The sequence below is a fragment of the Pantherophis guttatus genome, chromosome 3 (genome assembly GCF_059756535.1).
Source record: "Pantherophis guttatus breed Tessera chromosome 3, ASM5975653v1, whole genome shotgun sequence".
Lineage (NCBI taxonomy): Eukaryota > Metazoa > Chordata > Lepidosauria > Squamata > Colubridae > Pantherophis > Pantherophis guttatus.
Window position 1 is genome coordinate 13910857 of NC_142065.1, and position 24989 is coordinate 13935845.

The following is a 24989-nucleotide window of genomic DNA, read 5'->3' on the forward strand; positions in this document are numbered from 1 at the left end:
TTAAAGTTTTGGGGGTTTGGGGAGAAACTACAGAGTCAGGTAGTACATTCCAGACATTGACCACTCTGTTACTAAAGTCATATTTTCTGCAATCGAGTGCCACGCCCACCAAACCACGCCTACCAAGCTGTGCCACGGTCACCAAGCCACGCCCACAGAACCAGTAGTAAAAAATTTTTGAAACCCACCACTGGTGTGTGTGTGTTTGTGTTAGGAATGCCCACATAGAGACACATTTGGTACTTGCTAATCAGTCTCTGGTACTGACTGATTTTGTCAGAAAAGTGTAAGGTTAACTTCAAACGACTCTTGGGCTTTTGCCTTAAATAATCCAAAGTAGGGATAGACAGATACTTCAGTTTCTCTCATGTTTCAATTTTGTGAGAGGAAAAAAAAATATATGGGAAGAAAGGAAAAGACTAGATTTTTGAACTGGAGTAAATTCTTTTCCTTTTAACTAAGCAAACAAACGTTTCTTCCTTCGCCACCAGCCAAATATATTAGCTACAGCTTTTTCCGGAATGGACAGCATCGTAATGTAATTACTTCCCTTCTAAGTCTTGAATACAAATTATTAAAGTGCAAATAATGTAAAAAAAAAAAACCTCCACTCTCCTGATATTATTTTTCATTCACCAACATTCATTGCATCCACATTCTGTAAAAAGCAAGCCATCCAATTACAGAGCCTTCCTTACCTATTCTTGGAAGAGAAAAAGGGCAGTTTTGGAAAATTCTTATTTTTTGTTTAAAAAAAAGCATTTGAAATTTCCAACCAACCAAAAACCTTTAGGGTTCCCTTCATAACATAATCCTGCAAGACAATTCTTGTTTTGCTATATTAATTTTTCCCCCATCATAGAACAAATCAATGCAGAATTCTCATTTGAAGCACAAATGTATGTGTGTTTGTGTTTATTATAAATCATACAATAAACATAATATGTGATCTATTAATAATATAGTAACATTGGTATAATTGTTAACTAATATAATAAAATCTTCATTAATTATGATTATTCATTGTATTATTCATATAATTATTACTTATATAATTCAGATACAAAAATATTAACGGGATGATCAGCCCCACAATTTCTTTTCAATTTCAATTTCAATTTCAATTTCAATTTCAATCTATCTATCTATCTATCTATCTATCTATCTATCTATCTATCATCTATCTATCAAAGCCAAATACCACTCACTCATCACAAAATCTCCAGAACTGTAAAGCCTACAAACTTGAAATTTGGCATGTATGTTCCTCTTGGCTTCTAAGTGCTCACTAAGAAAGGATTTTCCAAAATGACCATCAGATCATTAGTATTTCATATACAGTATTATATCCACACACTCTGATGCTAAGGAGTTAGACATTCTACTCCCCCTCCCCACTTGAAAGGAACTCTGTCCCAACTGCCAGTTGCAGTTGTTCTTCTATTCTGAATCTATGATAAATCTTCACATTTAAATTTATGTATTTATTTATTTATTGGTATTTTTTTTTAGCTTCGGATCCATTAAATAAATGCTTTAGTACATCTTAAAGTTGCCAAGGTTTAGAAACACAGTTCTAGATAAAGATGATGATTCCTTTAGTAAACAGACACTTATCTGAAGGCCCATTCCCAATGTAGACTGTTTGTGAAGTCTTTATTTGCTCTCATTTAGCTGAACAGAGAGTACAGCACAGAAACTTTGCACTACTCCTGGTAGCTTTGCACTACTCCTCAGCTAATGGCTCATGTATGGCATTACATAAAAAAAGTTAATTTGCTGATAAGCTGCTGTTTCCAGCCCAAATGAAAAGCAATCTTGAAAAATTTGAAATGTGACTTTCCTTTTGCTACTTAACATTCATTTGACTGGAGAGAAGCTGTAACATAAAATATATAACCAACAATAATCTGATCCCCAAATCAGTGGTTTTTATTTATTTAATGTAGAGTTGGAAATAGGATGGCATGTCCCACTGAAATTGTATAAAACATATCTGTATGGTAAATTTGCCCAAAGGAGAAGGTCACTTTAGAATCCTTCAGGCTGTCCATCTTGAAGAATTTTTGTCATAAGAAATCAATTTATGGGCATATGGACTTTGCTGAAATGATAGGTCCCGTAAGACTTTCTGGATAGTGAAAAATGAACTTTGTCAGCCTTCTGAGTGCTCCTGAGTGATTTACATTTTCCTGAATAATTGAGGTTAGTTGCTGAATTTTTACATTCAGTGGATGTGACTTCTTTTCATCTCTTGGAAGCAAGAAGTAAGATGGACCATATATGGGTGCCACTAAAATACAGAGCCTATGATTTACAATGCACTAATAATTTCCCCCCCAAATCTTTCATTCATTACTTATCTTAAGGTGTGTTTGCCTGAAATAATGAAAAAAAAATATGGCTAATTGTGTTTAAAAAAGAATGACATTTGCATTTGTTGGTATTATAAAGAAGTAAGGGGCCTGCTGGACTAGACCATAGATCTTATCTAATCTTGCAACCTTCTTCAGAATTTGAAGTCAATGGATTTCTTCTATTATTATTGCTTTCTAGTTACGTTGTGCCCCCACAAAGATTCCCACAAGTATCATAACTTCATTCAAGAATTGACTAATTTGTTCCTTTGACCAACAGTACAACAGTTCCCTTGGACAACCATTTGTCTGAAATGGTATAGGGTCTCTTGCTTGAGCAGGGGATTGGATTAGAAGATATCTGACGTCTCTTCCAACTCTCTTATTCTATGTTCTAGTATCACTCTATGCATCAGTATAATGAGAAGTTGGCATAATCTTGAGGAACAGGAGAAAGATCCATAACCAAGGAAATGGTCAGATAAAAGACATTTTAATCCAGGGCAGATATGTAATTTGAGGAAATAACTCAGACCTGACCTGACCTAGCTTTCATAAACACAGACGGAGGGAGGGAAAAGAGAGTAGAGCAAATTCAGAGATGCAAGATTACTACAACCTTATAATAAGGTACCATTGACATTCATAACTCTGAAATCTTAGTCTGGTCTACCTTGAAAGGTTGACACCATTCTTGAAAGTCTCCTTGAATTTCTTCACAGCCTCCCTTTTTGTTGTGGCCCGCCAGTGGCCTGCGCGGATCGTGGCTGATCCCAAAGAAGAGGAGGCTGGTGTGGTGTCGCGCCAGCAGCCTGCGCAGCCGGCGCTCGCATCAGACAGCGAGGAGGCTGAAGAGGATGTGGTGCCAGAGGCAGAAACTCAGCCAGGGCCTTCAGAACCTCCAGAGGTTCCTTCAAGTGGAGAGAGCGAAGTCGAGGAGCCTCTCCTCAATGCTCGAGCACACAGGGCTGCCAAAAGGCAGGAGGTCTACTCGAGAGTAGGGCTTGAGGATAATTGGCCACTCCCTTAGCCTATTTAAGTCGCATGCAGCTAGTGCTTTCTTGCTGGAAAAAACTCGTATTTATTATCAGAGTATTTTGGTTTATCGTATCTTGTTTTCTGGGCTGGTTGCCAACCTTTGCCGGTCTTGTTTATTCTTGCTATTTAATAAATTTGATAAGGATCTTTGGTGTGTGTCAATATACTCAGAAATCCGGAGCTGGGGCAGAACACTTTTATCTGACTGTTGACTTGTTGTAGCTTTTCCTCTTCCTCCTCAGGGTTATTCCTCCTGACCATTACAATAACTCATATCAAGCACACTGAAGCAAGACCTTTATATGAAGTTAAGAAATGATTTTGCTTCTTCATTTTCATTGAAAAAAATGTTATGGACTTTCTGGATTTTGGACACTGATTAAGTCTCTTGTATGATGGAAGGCAACATCTTCCAATTCAAGAAAGAACTTGGTCCCTGTGTTTGGGAATGTCATTAAGACTTTATTACACAACCGTTTACAGGAAAAGATATTCTTGTGAGGATAAGATCTGTGAAGCAGTTTGCATCATTGTCACACTCTCATTTACGAGGACAACACAGACAAGTTAATTAGCACTATTCTCCAGACCCATTGCACTAACATCTGTAGTGATGAAGTGCTTTGAGAGAGGGGTTCTTCAACACTTCAGGTCATGCTTTCCATCAAACTTCAACCAATAGCAGTTTGCCTACAGAGATAATAGGTTGACAGGTGATGCCATTGCTATTGCCCTTCATTCTGTAGTCTAGAGACTCACTGGGAACTACATCAGAATCCTTTTCATAGATTACAACTCAGCTTTTAACACCATTTTGCCGAACATCCTCATCAAAAAAGTTGACTGACTTGAATTTCCCTTCTCTCACCTGTGATTGGATTAAAGACTTTCTGATGGACTGGTCACAAACAGTGAGAGCTGGGTCTTTCACATCCTCCTCCCTGAAGCTCAGAACTGGCTCTCCTCAGGGCTGTGTGCTCAGTCCCTACCTGTACTCGTTGTACACATACGACTGCATATCTTCTGATTCATCTAACGTGATAATAAAGTTTGCAGATGATACCACTGTACTGGGTCTTATTACAGGAGGAGATGAATTAGCATACAGATAAATCCAGAAGTTATCCATATGGTGCTCAGAAAACAACTTGCATCTAAACACCAACAAGACAAAGGAGATGGTGTTAGACTTCCAGAAGCAGAGAGAGGAACCTGCCCCACTCTACATCAAGGGGGATTGTGTGGAGAAGGTCTCCTCTTTCAAATTTCTGGGAGCCCATCTTAGCCAAGATCTCACCTGGAAAAATAACACAATCCAGGTGGCCAGGAAGGCTCAACAGAGACTCCATTTCCTTAGGGTCTTGCAGAAAAATCAGGTGGAACAATGACTGATGATGTCGAGCCCTGGCCGGAACTCGACACACATGGGGGAAGGAGAGTGGGGGATGGAGCAGTGGAAGCTACCTATAACAGAGTTGGGATGGTGGTGGGCAGCCGATTCAGGTAGCGGCTGGATGGCTGGAATTGAGAGGCCATCAGTGAGGCATCAGGACCCCCTCAGTGAAGTTAGAGAAGCTTCCAACTCCCAGCATGACTTGTCGGCTTGTGATGACATCCCAGAGCACCGGAGAGCCACAGAAGGACAGGAATTACAAAAACCCCGGCGGACAGCTGTTGGGGGGGGGGGCTGTTTCAGACACCGGATGCTGGTTAATCAGGACTAAATGGATAAATAGCACAGAGAGGTGGTTGCTCTCAGCGCTGACTTTGACCCGCTTACTCACCTTGTTCTGCCTTTTGGCTGTGTTTGGCAAATAAAGATTTGCGACCATCTTAGTCTGCTGGTCTTGGTTTGGAACCGCACAGACCTGGAGTTGACAGGCTGAGAGATTACTTCCTTTTACTGGTCTACAATAGAAAATGCCCTTACATATTGTGTTACGGTATGGTATGCTGGCCTGACAGCCGTGGACAGAAAGGCATTATGGAGGGTGATAAGCACAGCACAAAAAGTTATGGGCTGTCCCCTGACACCACTGGACAAAATCGCCAGGACCTGCTGCCTCAACAGAGTGATGAAAATCCTCAGGGATGATTCACACCCTGGTCAGCACTTCTTTACTCTCCTACCATTGGGCAGGAGATATAGAAGCATAGCCAGCTGAACGAATAGACTGAAAAATAGCTTTTATCTGTGGGCTGTCAGACTTCTGAACGCAACATAACACCACCATTAGGTTTAATATGATAGACTTTGCAGGGCCAGAGCAACGTGCAACGTGTTCATACTGATGTAATATAATATAATGTTACATACATATAGGTATATGGGAATGTATGTTAGTTATTACTTATTTGGGTTTAGGGATTCTATTTCTTTCATTTATTGAGTTATTGAGATGTATTTTGTGTTTCGGGGGAGGAGGCTTCACCAAGGGAGGCTCATTCAACTTCATTGTACACATGCTGTACATTGACAATAAAGATTTGATTTGATTTAATTTGATTTGATTTGATTTGATTTGATTTGATTTGATCCTTGCCCTCGTGATTCAGATCTCCTCCATGCTGGCTGGGGAACTCTGGGAGTTGAAATCCACACATCTTAATGTTGCCCAGTTTGAAACACACTGATCTAAATGATCTTCGAAGTTATTAATGTTGACTAACCCTGACAGTAAACCTCTGACTATCATAACAAAAGCCAAGCCAGAACCAAATGTGAGCTTTCTCTCTCTGTTTGCAGGAGCTATACAGTAGATTGTGAATATCCTATACACTGACACATTCTAAAATCATGATTGCTAACTATATTTAGCAAAGGGTGATTTGCTGTTTTTCCAAGTAAATAAAACAATACCTTTTGAATATTGTTTTAAAGTTTAATTCCAATGACAATGACCATCTGGACTCCCCTTTTCTTTTCAAATCCTTCCCTGTAAAAGGTAAAGGTAAAGGTTCCCCCTCGCACATATGTGCTAGTCGTTCCCGACTCTAGGGCAGGGTGCTCATCTCTGTTTCAAAGCCAAAGAGCCAGCCCTGTCCAAAGACATCTCCGTGGTCATGTGGCCGGCATGACTAAATGCCAAAGGCACACGGAACACTGTTACCTTCCCACTAAAGGTGCACCCTATTTTTCTACTTACGTGCTTTCGAACTGCTAGGTTGGCAGAAGCTGGGACAAGTAACGGGAGCTCAACCCATTACGCGGCACTAGGGATTCGAACCGCTGAACTGCCGACCTTTTGATCAACAAGCTCAGTGTTTTAGCCACTGAGCCATCACCTCCCTTCTCTGTAGGTTCCTTGAAATGTTTAGAATCTGAGTTCTGAAGCTGTAGAAGAGCAGGCAGAGCTGGATGGCAATTATCAGCTTAGAGTCATTACATTCCCACAAACAATCTAAGTTCAACCACTTCTTGAATTTTATTGACCCTTATTTGGTGCCAATTTAGTGCTGAACTTTAGCTGGCTAGATTCTTGTGCATAGGCTTGAACAATAAATCTTCTGAACTACAACTTAACGTATGGTCCTGATTCTTTTTGCCTGCAAGTAAAAGTCTTTTACATCCCTTCTTCTCTCTAGTACCAGAATATACAAGCTTTCAGATCTTTAAAAAGAAAAGTAATAAGTAGGAATAAAGTTTTCAAGGAAGAGGGAGGATATTCCTGTGGATATTACCTTACTCTTCTGTCAGAGTTTGTTGCAGAAATCACATCCAGAAAGCACACACAGATAACTGATTCAGCAGGATTCATTAACTTCTCTTCATATACATAATAACACATACAATACCAACAGCAGATTCTTCCAACGTGGTAGAGAGTAACAGGCAAAAAGCACAGGCAGAGGAGAGAACAGCAGAGATGAGTTTCAGTTTCAATTCAGCAGACAGACTGCTTAGTTTCAGTTTCAGAGCTCAGAGCTTAATACAACAAGAGAACCTCCTCTATACAGGGCAGTTAAGCTAAGTCTAAGCCACGCCCAGGCTCCTTCCTGTCTCCTTGTTGCTTACACAGCAAATACTAGTTCAGTTTCCAAACAGTCCCCATTGGTTGACCTGTTATCATGTGTATTCCAGTCTATGAATATTCATACTCCGACATCTTCCTTCCCACTCCCAAGTCAGATGTAGAGAGCTTGATTTCAATAGGAAAACCTATTGGCAACCCTGAAGCCATAAAGATGGTTTTGAAGTCGAAACAAAAAGTTTTACTGAGGGAACCAAGGACATTTCAACAGGTGGTGGGGAAGAGGAGGAGTAGAGTAACTGAGCAACTGGCCTGCACCTCTATTGGACAATGTGACTGATGACGGGGGGGAGGGGAACTTTCACTTTTTAATTAGGTGAAAACTGTGGGAACTTTCAGAGTTGGTTTTCACCAGTTATGCTAATATGATGTATCCAATAAATTGTTCTTTGAGGAATCTACCTGTTTCAGAGTTCTGCTTTCAATGGGTGCATTACTTGGAACGTTGATACCTATAGGAACACCAACAGTTTACAATTTGTAATGGAATGAATGATGCAATTCCTCTGGTAGATAAGTGTTGTTGTTGTTTTTGTTTTTTCCTGAGCAGCTATTGCCACGGAAAGTCAACAGAAACATTAAAAATGCATTTGCTGCTTTTGGGTTGAATTCATTCTGGCTGGCATAAATAGGACAGATGAGCTCTTCAAATGTCTGATGACTCACAGGTAATGCAATATTTATCATGTTCTTATGGACATTGCAGCAAAGTCCAATAATTTGTTTTCTCTCGTCATTGGTATTTTGTGGGGCTTGTCATAAATTATCCATCGGGAGCTTATTTTGTTCAACCTTTTTCTCCATTTGCCTATTGAGCCCCTGATCTCATTCATCAAAGCTTCACCGATTCACAGACTAAAATGAACACACACACACACACACACATACAGACACACACACACACAAACACACACACACACATATATATATTCTCAGGTTTTCGCAGGTGTTAGTATGTAGGTCTTTGGTTATTCGGGTTTTCTCCCACGTAAAATTGGAAGTGTCTTGGCGACGTTTCGACAAAGTCTCATTCGTCATCTTCAGGCTGGTGTTCTCGGCTTCGTGCTTCCAGGAGCAATATATATATATATACATACACACACACACACACACACACACACACACACACACGTGTGTGTGTGTGCGTGTGTACAAGTTCCCCTTGCAAATATGTGCTAGTCATTCCCGACTCTAGGGGGTGGTGCTCATCTCCATTTCAAAGCTGAAGAGCCAGCACTGTCTGAAGACGTCTCCGTGGGCATGTGGATGGGATGACTAAATGCCAAAGGCGCACGGAACGCTGGTACCTTCCCACCAAAGATGGTTTTATATTTACTGACAAAGAAATAAAGGGAGACTAGTATAGATCTATTTCAAGCTATTTAGCTCTCATCAGGTAGTCATACCCTTCTGGGATTCAAACTTGGGCTTGTCTGCATGTTAGGCAGATATATTAACCTCTAAGCCACAGATTCTCCTCGCTTTGTCAGACAAGCCTAGGTTCGAATCCCAGAAGGGTATGGCTAGCTAAATAGCTCAAAATAGATCTATACTAGTCTCCCTTTATTTCTTTGTCAGTAAATATAAATTTAACACAAAATAGTTTGTCGTGAATGCGACTGCCTGAGGGCCCCTGGATTGGGCTGAAAGGTGAAAGGAAGCAGTATGCTCCTTCCCGTATTTGGGTAGACCAGGTTGCTTCAATGGAAAACCCATTTTTATCTCTAGTACAAGCTGACAAAGCCAGGAGAACCTGTGGCTTAGAGGTTAATACATCTGCCTAACATGCAGACAAGCCCAGGTTCGAATCCCAGAAGGGTATGGCTAGCTGATGAGAGCGGGCTTGTGAAAACATAACCTGATATGGTGGAGGAAAAATAGGACTTCATAAGAGTAGGAGCATGGCCAATTCATACTGTAATGGGGTTCCATAACATCTTGTTTTGACAGGAGTGGGTAAACCCATGAACCATGTGCAATATGAAACCCCATAGTTAATTTATTTATATTCCTTCTTTATTACTTTATAAACAACACAAGGTGGCAAACATATCTAAGACTCTTTCCTCCTCCAATTTTTCCCACAACAAACCTATGATTTATAGTTGGGCTGAGAGAGACTGACCGGCTTAAAGTCACCCAACTGGCTTTCAGGCCTGAGGAAGGACTAGAACTCCCAATCTCCTGATGATTGGTCTAATCAATATCACTCAGCTGGCTTTCATGCCTAAGGTAGGACTAGAACTCACAGTTTCTGGTTTCTAGTCTGGTACTTTAAACACTACTCCAAACTGCTTTATTAATATTATTGTACAATGTTCAGTAACTACTTCTCCTTGTGTGCCTACAACTGTTCATCTCTGTAAGATTTTATTTTAGTTTTTAAGTGTTTTTTCCCACCATTCTTAATTTAAAAATAAAAATCTCCTGGATTCTACTTAGTATTTTAAACTTTTCCCCAATGTACTACTCAAGTATAGATCAGCTCTGATTGGATTCAAATTGTTGCTTAGATTGTCATTTAATTCTCAGTTTGATGATTCAAATTGATTCAGAAAATTGGGTTTAAATCAGTTCAATTTTTATAAATGACATTTTTACGCTTTCTTTCTGAGTGATCAAACTGATTTGAATGTCTCTGATTCAATGCAATGACCCGGTTCAACTTTATGATTCAATTTGGAAGATTAAATCAGTGCTACATTTTTGTAAATCATTATCTTAAACTACAAATGTTTGAATTTCAGCTGTATTGAATTTTGTTAGATTAGTACCTCTAATTTGGACAGGCATTTTTACAGTGAAGTAAATTGGATAAATTTACACTGAAATGCTATTTAATTTCTTACTCATCTCAATCCAAAATCATGTTGAGGACAGAAGCAAAAGGAATGGCACAAATGGCATACCACCCAAAGGTGTGTAAAGGCTCTCATAGCCATGTCTGCCACCTGTTCTTTGCTCTTATGCTGGCAAACATAAGTTCTTATCTTCAAAGACAGTCAGAGATGTTCATCTTTGGTAACTTTAAGACTTATGTCCCAAAGGTGCTTTTTTCCAAAGGCAACTGGACTTTCTTGGTTTTTCCTTGAAGAAGTTTTGCTTCTCATCCAAGAAGCTTCTTCTGTTCTGACTGAAGAAGTTTCTTGGATGAGGAGTGAAACATCTTGAAAGAAAAACCAAGGAAGTCCAGTTGCCTTTGGAAAAAGCACCTTTAGGACAACCACGACCTGGATGACTGAAAATCTCCATAGATATTTAAGACTTGTGGTTTTCAAGTCCCAGAATTCTGAAGTTGAAGCCCACAGGTCTTCAAGTTACCCAGGTTGGACACCCCTGCCATAAATGATGCAAATCTGAGACACTGTTAAAGCTGCAGACCAACTATCCACAAACTTGTTTCTTCAAACCTTTTTAAAACTTGTTTTTCTGGCTTGTTTTTAATTGCACGATGCCAGTGCTAGCTTGAAGCCAAGTAGCTGCTAATTTTTTTGCTTATTGAAAAGAAAACGCAGACTATTCATTACAGGTAAACAGCATATGATGTCTACCTTTTTTATAAAGTAAAATTTATGGAACAGGAGGGCTCTTTTAAAACATTTTATTTTAAACACCGCATCTTTTCATGCTGAGTTCCTATTGTTTTGCATTTATTGGCAAATGATTTATGGAAAAAAGCAGTTGAGTATTACAACTTTTCTATTTTTATAGTACAGTTTTTCCCCCTGCAATTCTTTCTCCTCAGTTTTCTTTATTATAAATTCCAGGCCCTGCATTCAGTAATCATTCTTTATGACAACTTAAATATGTGCTGCATTATTTGTGAATTAGAGAGCAATTTATTTAGGGATCTCTGAAATTACATTTTTTGTAGGTAGGTTTCTTCCTTCCTTCCTCCCTCCCTCCCTTTCTTTTCTCTCTACTTCCTTGCTTCCCGTATAATTAGAATACTATCTTGTGTCCTTTCATTGTAGCTCTAAGAGGAAAAAAATTAATGCAATATGAAAAGTATCAAAAACTTTGAGCAAAAATGGATCAGAAAAGGGGGAATAACGCTTTATTATATCATTATAATGTAATTGGTGATTGGTCTCATTAGAGACAACAATGAATCCGCATACAGATGGGAGGTTGAACAACTAGCCTTGTGGTGTGACCGCAATAATCTGGAACTGAACACATTCAAAGCCATAGAAATGGTGGTAGACTTTAGGAGAAACCCTTCCATACTTCCACCTCTTACAATACTAGACAACACAGTATCAACAGTGGAGATCTTCAAATTTCTAGGTTCTATCATATCTCAAGACCTAAAATGGACACCTAACATCAAAAACAACATCAAAAAAGCACAACAAAGAATGTTCTTTCTGCATCAACTCAGGAAGCTCAAACTGCCCAAGGAGCTGCTGATCCAGTTCTACAGAGGAATTCTTGAGTCCGTCATCTGCACCTCTATAACTGTCTGGTTTGGTTCTGCAACCCCACAAGACAGACACAGACTTCAGAGGATAATTAGAACTGCAGAAAAAACAATTACTACCAACCTGCCTTCCGTTGAGGACCTGTATACTGCATGAGTCAAAAAGAGGGTTGTGACAATATTTACAGACCCTCACATCCTGGACATAAATTTTTCCAATTCCTACCCTCAAAACAATGCTATAGAGCACTGCACCAGAAAAACTAGACACAAGAACAGTTTTTTCCTGAATGCCATCATTCTGCTAAACAAATAATTCCCTCAACACTGTCAAACTATTCATTAAGGCTACATTACTATTACTATTAATCTTCTCATTGTTCCTATCACCCATCTTCCCCCACTTATGACTGCATGACTGTAACTTTGTTGCTTGTATCCTTACAATTTATATTGATATTGATTGTTTCCCACTATGATTCAATTGCTTATTTGTACCCTATGACTATCATTAAATATTGTACCTTATGATTCTTGATGAATGTATCTTTTCTTTTTATGTACACTGAGAGCATATGCACCAAAGACAAATTCCTTGGGTGTCCAGTCACACCTGGCCAATAAAGAATTCTATTCTGTTCTGTTCTCTTCTGTTCTGTTCTGTTCTGTTCCGTTCCGTTCCATTCTATTCCATATCCTGAAATATCCAGAAACATCCACTCCCCAGCAAATAAGGCTGATCTGATTAATTAATCATTCACGATTCTCAGAATAAAAGTTTTCTGGGGTTTTCCAAAAGAATTTTCTGATATAATATTCATCACCATGTATCAACAGTTGCCATGTACCAACAATTAGAAATAATATTATGAATAATTCAGTATTCGAATATTCCATTTAAAATGCAGTTTATTGTGGAAATGAGACTCATGGATTTATATATTGCAATGAGCTAAAGTATAATTCCATATCATTTCAGAAAGCTAAGCAGCCCTAGTTAATGCCTGGAGATAGCCAAGAAATCCCAGAGAAATCGGGAACCATTTGAGAAGAATGCACAGGAAAACCATATCCATATTGCAACAAATCAACCACTCTTTCTAGAAATCTGGAGAAGGTCATCAAACAGCCCTTGGTGCTCCCTGAGCTTGGTTGGTTAATTTTTTTTTGGGGGGGGGGATGTTGGTTGATTGATGTTTCATTACCCAATCAGGTAATGTCTTTATATAAACACTGATTGCAATCCCCATTTCCTTCTACCATTGAAGATGTTATCTAGTTGGGTAATGAAACATCTGCAAGAAAACAGCCAAGTTCAAAAAACGCTGAGGACTCTACAGTTAAACACTCTACATATGTTCTCTTTAATTGGTCACCGAAATGTCCAGCTCTACTCTAGAGAGACTTCTAATACTGAGATCAGGAAAGACTGTAACATATCAGAATGTAACATACTGTATCTCTTGAGCAGTTGCAGAACTTCTTGTAGGAGAAGAGAAGGCAGAGGTGGTGGCGTAGTTAAACTTGTCATCAGTTTAGCGTTGTTGCATTCCCACAAGTGGTCCAAGCCTAACCCCTCCTGAATTCCATTGATCTTTATCTGATGCCAATTTAGTGTTGAACTTTCATTGACCAGATTCTTGTGTAAAGGCTTGAATAAATTTTCTATCATTATCATCTTTTAAAGACCCCATAATCCCTTGCAGGGTGGAGTCTGAGCAACTGAATGGAGCTAGCAGAGTGTTTGAATGGCCGGATGCTCTTCCAGTCGCCAATACGGAGTTTGAATAAATTTTCTTTGCTGCCACCTTATAAATGGTCCTTATTCTTACACTTCTTACAGAATTCACCTAGTTTTCTAGATGCCTGTTGCTTAGACTGTTGTGGGGTCCTTGGTGCTTTCTGAGCTCGGACCACATTCACAGAGCACTACAGGCCCCCACAGTTCAAACATTCTCTTTTATCAGAGTTTTATTTCAGTTAATTTATACTGGGTATTCTGTAGCTAAAGCTATATTTCAAGCAGCGCCCCCAGGAAAGTTTCAAATGCCAAATGAAAAAAGATAATTTAGTTCTTATACAGGTAAGAATTAGCTTGGAGAGAAGTAAGAATATGGTGTCACAGAAAAAAAATATATACAAGACTTAAAGAGATATTTAAAAGAGGAGGAAAGGTGATTTCAATAGCAGGAGAAGCAGATGGTTCCACCCACGACTTGACTGAATCCTTTCTTCTGTTGGCGTGACGTCTCTGCAAATATATCATCAGGGGAATAAACTTTTCAACAACAGCAGCAGCAACAACAACAAAAAAGATCGCCCACATCTGATTTTGATCCTTCACTTGGTTTGTGTGTGTGTGAGAGTGTTTGCAGAGCAAAACAAACAGCGCAGAAATTTTAGAGTTACATTCCACAAGGGTCCAAACAATAAATAAAACAGTTCAGAGCGGTCTCCAATTTATGACAGTTAAACGAAGGCGGGCAGATAAAACATTGCAAAAACATAAACTTGGCATTTAAATTCCAAAACGCCACATCTAAGTAACCTATTCCAATGATCCATCACGACAATAAATGGAATACACTTCAGGCAACACCAACAAAGGATATTTTGCCATAGTGTGGAAGAATTGAGAAAGCATGAGATTAAAATTTTAAACACCTCTCTTCCTTCCAGATATTATTCACATTGCTTCTCTTTGAAATAGGCTATATTTACTTATTTAGCAAAATTCTATAGCTGCCCATATCACAAAAAGTAACTCTGGGCAATTTACAAAGAAAACAACAATCAAAACTGTATCAGAATATAAACATACATATACGAAATATAAACAGTATACATATAATGTACATACACATACACACACGCATCTCAGACATAAATAACAACAAAAATAAAAGCATAAAAGCATAAAGGAATAAAAGATTTTTTAAAACCCAAGATAACAGGAAGAAAGCCAGCCTTTAGTCTCATTCAACTAATTTGCAGGTTTACCATGGAAGGTTGATGGAAGAACCACTGCCAGAGAAACCTATGGGAGGAGGAGTCAAGCAGTGAATTATTCTGGAATCTTTACATAGACACACGAGGACAATGTCTGATACCCCCCTCTCCACCCAAATGCCATTGTACCTAATCTACTTTGGTCCAGGTGAATACTTCCAGTTTGGCAAGATTGGTGTGAAATTCCTGGCCTGCTCTCGAGTTGCCATAGGCAGGAGGGAGGAAAACTGATGGAGTAGCAACCAGAAGCACATTCCACCCATACCTTTCTCAAGGCTGCATCCTAGGTTACCAGAACCAGCCAGAGAGGCATGTTCTCTACAGCCCATGAAAGTGCTCCGTTGGAGAATGTGATTTATGACAAACCCTGGGAGGAGGGGTGAAACAGGGTCATAGTTGGGCCTTAAATTACATGGGGCAGAGCTGACTTCACTTGGGTTCCTGCTGACATGTTGCTCCTAATAAATAACTGGATTTCTTTTGAGACGTGGCTCAAGGCTCATGAATTAATTAGGGCATCCGTCGGAACCCTGACAAAATAGGCGTTAAGCAATAAAATAACTAATTTGAACTCTTCATGTGTGGGTCCTAGTTGTTATATCTGACAACCACTTTTTTTGTCAAGGCTTTCTGGAAAGCGAACATGTTTGATCAAGTGCATCCCTTGTTTACCTCCAGCTTTATTGTAGACATCTCTTCTTCCCATTTCATCCGCCTTAGCTCCTCTGTGAACCTTGGGGGGGAGACAGAATCCATGTCATCTCTCTGCCCCTTCTGGCTTATTGTAACATTTGGAAGAGATGAAGAAACAAAGAACTAATTTGCTTTATGTAAAATATAAGGCCTGATATGAAGAGACTTAAAGAGAATCCGGCAAGGAAAGATAATGATGATGCAGGCAAAATGTCACAAAAAATCATCATATTTGACTGTACCAAGTTGTTTTACTTCTAATGCTGTGTAGACATAGACTACACTACAGAATAGTAGACTTAAGTCAAGGGCATATAGCAACAGTCATAGCCAGTGGTGGGATTCAGCCGGTTCAGGCTGGTTCAGGTGAACTGGTAGTTAAATTGCTGGCTGGCGCCACCCCTTCCTGCCCCGCCCATTCCAGGAGTACCCACGGGCCCCATTTTGGCTACCAGGTAAGTGCAGGGAGGTCTCCTAAGCCCAAAACAGGGTGTGGGGAGGTGTGGCGTGCCCCACTAAGGTCTGTTTTCACTCCCAGGAGGCTTCAGGGAGGCCTACTAGGCCCAAAATGGGGCATGGGGGGCGGTGAAACCTGTATTTGCTCCCAGGGGGGTGCAGGAGGCCGAGTGCTGCCTGTTACACCCCTTGGCCATGCCCACCATGGCCACGCCCACCCAGCCGGTCATTAGGGCAGAGAACCCGTTATTAAATTATTTTAATCCCACCACTGGTCATAGCAATAGCACTTAGACTTATATACCACTTCATAGAGCTTTACAGCCCTCTCTAAGCGGTTTACAGAGTCAGCATATTGCCCCCAATAATCTTGGTCCTTATTTTACTGACCTTGGAAGAATGGAAGGCTGAGTCAACCTTGAGCCAGTGAGGATCGAACTGCTGGCAGTCGGTAGAATTAATCACGGCTTATATACAACTCAACAAAGATTCTTTGTACACTGTTTTACTAACCCATATTTCAATCCATTTTCCCATTTCTACTCTATTCTAGCATTGCCACAAAACAGTTTCAATCTAATTTTATATGTAATCATATAAATATCTATATAACTATACATAAGCTTTAGTAACATTGAGTGAAGAAAATACAAACTGAAGTCCCCAGTAAATCACAGGATCCAAATGTAGAGCTGATTTTAAATATACTTTGAACTTGAAAACCAGAAAGGATAGGATATAAAGACTAAGGTCAAAACAGAAGATATATGTTAGTTTTAGTAAGATGTTTCACTGACAGCAATCGCAATTTTGGGGCGAGCCTGGGAATGAGTAATATGACTACAATCTGTTTCAATAGGCACGTGGTATTTTATATAACTCGGCAAGGATTTTAATCAAAGTACTTTCACATCAATAAAATAAATAGTTCGTTTTGGGAGAATGTCACCTGAGAATCTTCAAGGATTCTCACGTGAGACAAATAAGGAGGGCAATGAATCAACCAGCAAGATTAAATTTAAGGCGAGCAGATAATATTCTCCAGAATGAATTGTTTAGCTATTGTGTTGTCTGTTCATATATTACTGCAAAACCAGTGGTGAAATTCAATTTTTTTTACAACCGGTTCTGTGGGCGTGGCTTGGTGGGCATGGTGTGGTGTGGCTTGGTGGGTGTGGCTTGGTGGGTGTTGCAGGGGAAGGATACTGCAAAATCTTCATTTCCACCCCACTCTGGGGCCAGCCAGAGGTGGTATTTGCCGGTTCTCTGAACTACTCAAAATTTCCGTTACCAGAACCTTTCAGAACCTGCTGAATTTCACCCCTGTGCAAAACTCTGAAGCTTTATTATCCTAGATGTGGCTATGTCATATTTGTATTTTAGTAATTACAACACACGTACATGCCAGCATTTAGAAAAAAAATTTTTTTTTAAACTGCTCAAAACTAAAAAAAGTTCTGGTTGTTTTACTTTTGTGGAAGTCACTGATGTCAATTCTAATTTTGCCTCAGACAACACATAACGAGAAGGTGCAGATGTTCAAAAGATTTCTGATTAGCCTACTTTTTTAGTTTTTACTTCTGTTAAAATCAAAGCTGAAGCTTAAAGTCTTTTTGATTTTCCCAGCATGATGAGGTTCTGCTTGCTAAAATAAACCCACTGGATCTTGTAAGCTAGCTGGATCACATTGCCAACTAGTCTTCTTTTGATAGATGATACTAATTCCATAAGCTTGATCCTTAAGGAAGAGAATGAATCACAAAGTTTGCTCATGTAATTTGTAAAAAAAAAAAAAAATGGTAGGCAAGTGCACCAGCATCAAATATTCTGGGGAGACTTGTGACTTATTTGTTCAAAACAGTAAGTCTGTGTAGTGAGCTATGTGATAGAAGCTTAAATGGTCTTCTTAACCATATTCTCATGTACTTCTTTGTTCAATCAATCGTTCAACCTGCCAGCATGGAACGTAGTTTTCTTTTTAAGGTTCATCCTGATCTAATCCACAGATAGTTAGGTGAACCATCAGTGGAAATCACCTTTGAATTGATAACTTTGCGAATATAGGAGCTGAACCCAGCTGCAAGGAGACATACTTTAAGCCATTTTGTTTTTCTAGATTTTATCTGTATTTAATTTCCCATTAAATCTTGCAATATCGGAATACACTACTTGACTCTGTGGTTTCTTCCCCAAACCCCCATAACTTTAACCTTAGACTGTCTACTGTTGACCTCACCCCATTCCTAAGAGGTCTGTAAGGGGTGTGCATAAGTGCACCAGCGTGCCTACTGTCCTGTCCTACCGTCCCCATTTATTCATATCCGTTTCCTGTATTGATAATCATGTTTATACTTATATCTGTTATCTAATACATGCTTGACTAACTAACTAACTAACTAACTAACTAACTAACTAACTAACTAAAAAGATTCCTCTGGAACATTAGACATTGTGATGTTCATCAACATGCAGAAAATTCTGATCGGAATGAAACTCAGTCTGTTTTCTTCAAGGAAAGAGAGGTCAGATCTCTATTTAGGATACTCCTATCCTATCCTATTCCATCTTACAATTCAATGGCTATTCCCAGTTTGCAGAATTCAAAGGCGGCAAAAAATATTGCAAAACTCTTTTCAAATAGTTGTTCAAGAGACAGTAGTGCTTGCCTCATCAATACAGGCTCCATGATGGAATATGTAGGTGGAGAAAAAATGGATAAGAGTGGGGGGATTGTGGCAATCTCATTGAGAGTTCCCAGGGACAAGGCCCAAAATAAGAGATTGCACAGTCCTGAACTGGATGGGATGGGAAGAAAACATTTAGGTAGTCACACCCTAGAACAGTAGGTATCAAACTGGTGGCCCACAGGCCGGATGCGTCACGCGCAGGCCACACCCACCCCAGCTCCGTGAAGGGGGAAAACATCATGAAACATCACGTGATGGCAACATGACACTGTGAATTTGACACCCATGCCCTAGAATCTATTAGGGTATATCTATTAGGTTAGCAAATTACAGGTTTAATCTGGTGAGACTAAACCTGTTAGGTATAAGCAAATGAAGAAATGGACTCATATGGATTTCACTCTATTGTCTTTGGGCTTAGGCCTGACATATCCACTATATAAAATTCCACCACTAAACTTCCTTTATTAAAAACATGCTATTTAGTACACGGTTTGGTCTTCTTTTCCTTGCCAATCAGTAGCATTGCTGGGAACTACTGATGGAAGGGAAAGGTTTGGACCTCCTCACCTCTGTTCTACCTCTGTGAATTCCCTTTTATCGTATTTGCTTTTAATCTTCTATATGGGCGGAGTGTCATCTATGAGACTCAACAGCAGTGTAATACATTGTGTGAGTATAAAGAGATTGATTTGCCCAGTGTTGTGATCCATGAGAGGTCCATGTAGATCAACTACCACCTCAACCTTGTTCACATCTTAGAAGCTTTTCCTTGACATCCCTTCTAGTTCAGTGATTCTCAATGGGGCAGTCAGATTATTTGCACTCATCTCGAAATTGCAGAAGTTTGGAAGGAAGGGAGGGAGGGAGGAAAGAAGGGAGGGAGGGAAGGAAGAAGGGAGGGAGGGAAGGAAGAAGGGAGGGAGAGAAGAAGGGAGGCAGAGGAAAGAAGGAAGGAATAGAATAGAATAGAATAGAATAGAATAGAATAGAATAGAATAGAATAGAATAGAATAGAATAGAATAGAATAGAATTTTTATTGGCCAAGTGTGATTGGACACTTGGAATTTGTCTTGGTGCATATGCTCTCAATGTACATAAAAGAAAAGATACGTTCATCAAGAATCATAAGGTACAACACTTATTGATAGTCAGAGGGTACAAATAAGCAATCAGGAAACAATATCAATATAAATCGTAAGGATACAAGCAACAAAGTTACAGTCATACAGTCATAAGTGGAAGGAGATGGGTGATGGGAACGATGAGAAGATAAATAGTAGTGCAGTATACAGGTCCTCATTGGAAGGCAGGTTGGTAGTAATTGTTTTTTCTGCAGTTCTAATTATCCTCTGAAGTCTGTGTCTGTCTTGTTGGGTTGCAGAACCAAACCAGACAGTTATAGAGGTGCAGATGACAGACTCAACAATTCCTCTGTAGAACTGTATCAGCAGCTCCTTGGGCAAAAGGAAAGGAGGGAGGGAGGGAGGAAAGAAAGAAAGGAGGGAAGGAGGGAGGGAGGGAGGGAGGAAAGAAGGGAGGGAGGGAGAGAGAGAGAGAGGAAAGAAGGGAGGGAGGAAAGAAAAGAGGGAGGGAGGGAGGGAGGGAGGGAGGGAGAGAGGGAGGGAGGAAGGAAGGGAGGGAGGGAGGGAGGGAGGAAGGAAGGAAGGAAAGAGATATATTCATAGCATTTTACATCCAATTCTGTCTTGGTAGCTTGCAGTTTAAAAAAAAAAACACATACACATAAAATCAAATTAACTACAACACTGAATCATAAAAGCATAAAATCAAGACCCAGAAAAAAATACAAATGTACAACAATAGTTGTAGCCTCTAAACATAGATTTTTAAAGTGGAAAGGTCCAGACTACATGAGTTATTAAAAAATAATTCTTAAATAGTGAAGACCCTTCCAGCACATTATTACCTCTGTTGCACATTCTATTCATTAGCAAAACAGTAGCAAGTGCTTTTTCATGGTTTTTTTTTTTCCTTTCCCCTTTCCCTTCTCTTGGCAATAAACAGTGGCCGTGTGTCTGGAGCGAGTAGGTGTACATATTCTTAGATTTTCAATAACACCCAGAAGTCCGGGCACATAATCCTCCTCAGCTTTATAAATGTAAAACATTTAGGAAACTATGTTATTATTATTCTAAACGAGGATGTGCTTGAATTACTTTCTCGGCATGGTCGGAAAGATGTGAGGCTCTGAAATTGCTAATTGCAAGCATTCCTGCTCTTGAGATTAGATAAAATTTGGAATGTAACTGTCCCCAGCAGAAAGATTTGTCATTTAAAACTTTACTGGAGGGGCCATCATATTAAATGAGTTAGTCCACAGGCTACTAAACCAATAGATTATGGTGTCTATGATCTCCTTAATTAAAGACGTCTGGTTAGCACCGGGAACGTGACGTGAGCTATGGTAATTCGTAGGTTGAAACTGTAATGGAGAGTAATACTGTAGTAATAAGAGGGCTGGAGGTTTTCCTCCTCTAAGGTTTATTCTTTTTGCTTTGCCTTTCCAGACATTTCAATCCAGAATAGCTGACACAGATATTAACAGGCTTTGACAGACAGATAGGAACATGCTCATCTTAGCTTGAGGTTCCCTATCAAATGATGGCTGATTCACAATTTCTGGCGTGTAATCAGGGGTGGTCTTCAAAAATTTTAGCAAGGGGTTCTCTGCCCGGTTGCTGGGTGGGCGTGGGAATGATGGGTGTGGCCTAGTCGGCCTCCTGCATCACATTGGGGGGAATGATTTTGCCCTCCCCGGGCTCTGGAGGCTTTCCTCGAGTCTCTGGGAGAGCGAAAATTGCCTTCCCAAACTTCCATTAGGCCCATTTTTCACCCTCCCCGAGCCTCTGTGTGCGCCCTGCACTTGCCTACATCCAAAACGGGCTGCACCATGGCAGGGGGGGGGGGGACATTTTTGCCCTCCCTGGGCTCCAGAGGAATTCTTCGAGCCGGGAGGGTGAAAACAGCCTCCCCAGGCTCCGGAGGCCCTCTGGAGTCCGGAAACAGGCTCATTTCCAGCCTTTCTGAACTTCCGGTAGGCCCGTTTTTCACCCTCCCTGAAACTCCGTGCATGCCCTGCACTTACCTGGATCCAAAACGGGCCGCGTGGGGACTCCTGGGAGGGGAGGGGCATGGTGGGCAGGGCCAGACAGGAGTGGGATTTGGGGGTTCTCCGAACTGCACAGAATCTTAGCTAGAGGTTCTCCCAAATCCCTGCAAACCCCCAGCAGCCCACCCCTGCGTGTATTTTTCCCTTGCCTTACTCTCAGGCTGCCTGAATTTTTCTTCGGAAATGCTTATTTTTTTGAGCCAACTTTATTGTTCGAAGTAGCAGAGGATATACTGTTGTTAGCGTTGTTTTGTGTTATATCCTTTCCCATGCTTCTTGAACTTTCCTGGCTGTCTACACTGCCTTACCTGGAAAAACCCACATGTGAGGGAATCTTTCATGAGGTCTTCACTTGGGATTTATTAGAAGTATCAGGGGCCAGGAAAGCTAGTGCAGATTCCTTGGTTCTCAAGGGGAAACTATTTTGTTTTGGCTACAAAATCCCAACTATCTCTATTCCCACCCCTCCTCCTCCCTATCCCTCATCACTAGTGTAGCAATGTTAAAGCCTCTAAGGTGGCCTCAGTCAGGCTAGCTTCAGAGTAGACACACTCTTTCACAAGGCCCTAAAGGCTTGGTTTTGCCAACAGGCCTGGTGCACCCTCAGTGGGATGGAGTCCATCCAATGCCTTGTTTTATTGACTGATCGTTGTCGCCAAGGAGGTGCGAGGTTATTGCTTTCTTATTGTTTTTATATTGGGTTTTTATTTTTGTAAAGTCACTTAGAGTCACTGAGATTGAGTTGGGCAGTCATATCAATTTTCTTAAATAAATAGATAAGATAAATAATAAATAAATACATGTTACGCACAACTGCCTCAACTGGAAATAAACAGCAACAAATTGGCCACTTTGAATTCATAGATTCACTTTGGATCTTTGTACAGCTCAACATATGCTTATTTTGGATTTATGCCCTTTCAGAAGCCTGCAGTATTCAGCATTTTACTACTCCTGCATTTATTGCTTAGATATTCTCCAGCGTTTTTTCCCCTCCGGTTTGCTTTCATTATGTGCCAAGGGTTAACTTGTCAACAAGATACGAACTTTCAGAAAAGACAGGTAATTATTAGGGGAAGAGTTAAGCAACTGTATGATGAGTGGATCTTTTTTGGTTCCCCTCCCCCCACCCCAGAAAGAGGAAGAATAAAAGATACCTGGACAACACAGGTAGTCCTCCACATATGACTATCATTGAGCCCAACGTTTATGTTGCTAAGTGAGAAATTTGTTCAGTGAGTTTTGCCTTTGATCTATGGTTCATCAAAATGTCTGTGTTGCCACCAGTTCCAGCATAACTTATCCATTGACCCACAACCAAGCAACAGCGCCTCCACCCAATCAAAATACAGCTACGTCATCAGCCAATCAGAATACAACAACACTGTCGACCAATCAGAATACACTTTTGCCTCTTTTCATAGAAAAACGTCAGTTACGATCACACAGTTTGCCCATAAGCACCAAGCCGAGAACATCAGCCAGAAGATGACGAATGCAATTTCGTCGAAACGTCGCTACTACCCTTTTAAGGATATGTTTACAATTACACGGGAAGAAACCCAAGATATTAACTGTACACACATATATACCCGTGAAAACTTACATAGACAAATATATATACATATATATATATATATATATATATATATATATATATATATATATAATTTTTATTGAAAATTATTAAAAATTACAGAAAAAAAATACCAATATGGATAGAATTGCAGAGAGTGATATAATACATATAGAGTTTTAAAGCATCAATTTTCACCTAGAAATAGTACAAACCTCCATTAAACCAAATCATAAAAAAAAAAAAAGAAAAGATTATCCAGAAGAAAGAATTCTCAACTGCCATGCAATATTCCTATAAATAGTTACCCACAGTCACACTAAGATTATTATTTTACATTCTTCTTAAGATTTCTTTTTTGCAGCCAAGCATACCACCGGTCCCAACTCATATATAGGTCCGATTCTTGTCTATCTCGCAAAAGTCCGGTAAACTTGTCTGCCTCTGCACAGTCCATGATCTTTGCAGTTAACATAGCCTAGGGATATTTTTGGATTTCCATTGTTGTGCAAACGAGATCCTGGCTGCAGTGATGATGTGGAGAGCCAGATACCAATTAGATTTGTTTAAGTTCTCTAGTTTCATGCCTAGTAAAAACGTTTCCGGGTTCAATTTTATCCTATATCCTATGATTTCTAAAATCCATTTTTGAATTCTGGTCCAATATTCTCTTATTCGGGGACAGGTCCACCAGATATGAAAATAAGTTCCCATAGCGGCGTTACATTTCCAACAAACCGGGGAGGTTCCTGGGAACATCTTCGATAATCTAGCCAGAGGGAGGTGCCATCTATACAGCATTTTATATGTATTTTCCTTAAAGGAAACCGACTAGCACAAAGTTGACTCATCCTTCCATCCTTCCAAGCAGAGGTGGTATTCAGCCGGTTCGGACTGGTTCGCCCAAACTGATAGTAGAAATCATGGGTGAGCCTGCCCATCTGCCCCGGCTCTATGCTGTCCTATTTAGGCATGTTTTTGAGGCCAGGTGCATGCGCGGAAGGTACGCTTGAGCAAAGCACATGCGCGGAAGGCCAGGCACATGTGCAGAAGGCAGGTGCGCGTGCGAACCTAGCACACACATGCATGAAGTGAGTGTGTGCACACACGGCGAACCGGTAGTAACATAATGGGAAAGCCACTGCTGCTTCCAAGGTTGATGAAATGAGGAGCCAGATTATTGAGGACAATATGCTGACACTATAAAACATCTCAGAGAGTGCTGTAAAGCCCTGTGAAGTGGATATGTAAGTTTAAGTGCCATTACTACTCATCCAAAGTTGTGTTGAATTGTATTGTTATTAACGAATTCAGTATATTTTATTCCCGCTTTTTTCAGGGAGCCAAAGTAGATGGTCTCCCTTTTGCAGTCAGTTGAGTTGAGAGAAAGTGATTGACTCAAAGTTTCTCTCTTAGCTCTGTGGTTGAAGGGAGGTATGAATCTGACTGCTCCTGAACTAAGTCAATATAGTTATACCCAGGGCTGGGCTTCAAAAATTTTAGCAAAGGGTTTTCTGCCTGGTTGCTGGGTAGCTGGGGCCATGGTGGGCATGGCCTAGTCGGCTTCCTTCACCTCGGTGGGGGC